The sequence below is a fragment of the Suncus etruscus genome, chromosome 12, assembly GCF_024139225.1.
Source record: "Suncus etruscus isolate mSunEtr1 chromosome 12, mSunEtr1.pri.cur, whole genome shotgun sequence".
Classification (NCBI taxonomy): domain Eukaryota; kingdom Metazoa; phylum Chordata; class Mammalia; order Eulipotyphla; family Soricidae; genus Suncus; species Suncus etruscus.
In genome coordinates this window covers 44,818,480-44,821,402 of record NC_064859.1, presented here as the reverse complement: position 1 = coordinate 44,821,402, position 2,923 = coordinate 44,818,480, and the positions used below count along the sequence as shown (strand labels likewise).

Here is a 2,923-nt window from a genome sequence, read left to right as displayed (position 1 = left end):
GTGTTGGTATAGTGAAAAAAAACATCCTTGTTTTCTTTTGATGAGAATTAAAATTTATGGAGCCATTTTGAAAACATTATTGAGCTTCCTAGAGAAACTGAAAATAGTGTTCCCTGAAATCAAGAAAAAATATTTTCAGAACATCTAAATATAATGAAAATATTAACACCAAAATTATATGAAAACTATCAAGGCTCTCCTGGTGGATACTAGAATAAAAATATGCATTTCACAATATACTATAGTATTCATCTATTACAAAAATATAATTTGTCAGTTAAAAAATTGAAAATAAAACTGGATAAAGCAAAGAAAATAAATTCCCAGAAAATATGAAAGAGAAGGGATGATGTTAGCAATGTATGCAAGGTAATATAAAATGAATTAACACAAAAAATATCCAGTAGCCATTTGATGTAACTAAGATAAGAGGGTAGAAGCAGGTATAAAAGAGATAGGAAACAGATGCAAATTAACTAATGTTAAAACTAAAATACTATAGAAATTTCAAACAACCTATCAATATATTTTGAGTCCACAAAGTACCACAGTATAAATGGTTTAAATAATGGAAGATATTAATGATAAGCATTAGTAATTAAATGGAAACTGCTACAGGCATAGGGCTGCTTCTGTGATCTAATGGGGTATATATTTTGTCTTCTTTTATCATTTTATCTTTAAACCCTGAGGTATAGTAATAAGTATGATAAGTGTTCCATTTTCTTGAGTTTATTAGTACAAATCTAAATTTATATGAGAAACTTTAGTTGAAGATAAAATATTGACTGTTATCCAGTCTTAAAAAAGTGGTTGAGTTCATTATTTTAAGGTGACAAGCTAGTCATTCTAAAATAATTTGTTGAATAGAATACTAAGTTAATTGATCCACTTATAGTCTTTGTTCCTTTATTGAATATTAACTTTTCATATACCCATGGATTTTCCCTAGACTCTAACTTATACTCCATTGATCTGAGAGCATACCCTTATCGCACTGTTCATATAGTTAAATCTTTGTTATATAGTTTGAATTTGGGAAAAGAGAAGTTTAATACAATGCACAAAACTAAAATCAAAATTCAAGAACTACCTTTATATTAGACTTAGATATATAAATTTATGTAATATATTAATTGTAATCTAGTAATTAATCTATAATACAATCTATTAATTGCATTGACATGGCATTGCAAGAATATTGAAGATTGTATAGTCAGAAAGATGGTCATTATCAAAATAAAAAAGATAAATATTATTTCATAAACCCCCACATTCCCTTAGAAAAAGTCAAAGGTCTGTGCTCGCTTTGGCAGCACATATACTAAAATTGGAACGATACAGAGAAGATTAGCATGGCCCCTGCGCAAGGATGACACGCAAATTCGTGAAGCGTTCCATATTTAAAAAAAAAAAAAGAAAAAGTCAAAGGTCTTCATATTATATTAGTAGGAATGAACCATAAAATCCAAATTGTTTATATTTAAATTTTGATAGAGATAAAAGTTGTAGTTAGTATAAATACTAAGCCTTGGTAAAATTTTATTACAGGAGCCTTTCCCAAGCAGTAATACCAAAGAGAAACTAAACAAGATCAAATTAACTTTTAAGTTTTCTAAAATCAAAATTAAATACTTTACATTTGGGTTAAAGAAAGTTCAAGGTGCCTCATTAATTTTCAACATTAATTTTCAATTTGCTTAATATTTTAAATTCTCACTATTTTAGGTTGAAAATAAGTTTTGTAAATAAACTAAACATTTTAAAGTAAAATGTTTCTTGAGTGATTTTGTTCTTAGTTGAAAATAAATATCATTTGCTCATAAAAATTTGTATTTTATAAAACATGGGATAACTTTTTAAAATTAGCTCAACTATAAAACATTCAATATCGGGGTCCATGATATGAAGGTTGACAATTTGTAATGCAGGAATTAATTAAATTGGGCTCTGCTATAATAAAAGGCTTTGAGTTATTAATGCATCACTCTGGCAAACATTTAATTTTTATCTCTCTGGTGAAACCTTTATTAAAATATGATATTAGGACAATTAAATAGAATTTATGCTGAAATGGCTTGAGTTTTTAGATGTAATTCAGCACAATGTAGCTCAGTGATTGTTTTATCTTTAAATAAGGAATAGTTATGAAGTTTTAGAAAATGAGCATATGTGTGAAAAAACAATTTTGTTTAAATTATCATAAACAAGGTTTAGTGAAAATAAGTTGGAAAAAAATTACTCTAAGTGCTCAGAGTTAGGAATCTATCTAACTTTACCTTAAACTACACTAGTATTTTGAGTTCTCAGCATTGATTTTATAGTTCCAGGCATTTTGTATCACATGACTATTTCATTCATTATTTTGTACAGTATAGCTCACTTACAAAGGAATTGAGTATAGTATTGCTCATTTAATGCCTCAGTTTCTCTTTGAGCTAATATTAATTATACATTTATATTTATTCACCATGGGTTATAAATACATGTAATTATTTTTCTAGCAAGCATTTTCATTCAGTCTTCTGTTTACTTCCTTCTGATACTTAGAATAAAAAAAGAGTACAAAAACTAAAAATCCAATAATTACCAGAGAGAATCATGAAGAACACTAATTCCAGATTTTGTCTGCTATAGAAAAAATTCAATTAAGAAAGGCTGGTAATTACTATTCACATATTCCCATTTGCCAGATTAAAACAAAACTATAATACATTACAAATTCTGAAAAATAATTTAATCAGTACATTTAATTTTATTAATACTATGTTATTTATTATGCTGTTCTTTCCTTCTGCTGACATAGTACAGGTCCATAGTGCACACATTAAAAAATACTGTTGCATTGTAAAGGAAGAGTTATTTTAAGTGTGAAGAGATTCCAAATCAATTATATACAGTAACCAAATCAATACCATACACT

The 2,923-nt window shown here is 27.2% G+C and overlaps 1 non-coding gene across 1 annotated transcript; it reads left to right on the top strand.

Annotated features, from left to right (window-relative positions):
• The first annotated feature begins 1,300 nt into the window (after positions 1-1,300).
• Positions 1,301-1,407, top strand: LOC126025032 (U6 spliceosomal RNA). The gene has a single exon (XR_007501083.1). It is a non-coding gene; the product is annotated as a U6 spliceosomal RNA (small nuclear RNA).
• Positions 1,408-2,923: the final 1,516 nt, after the last annotated feature.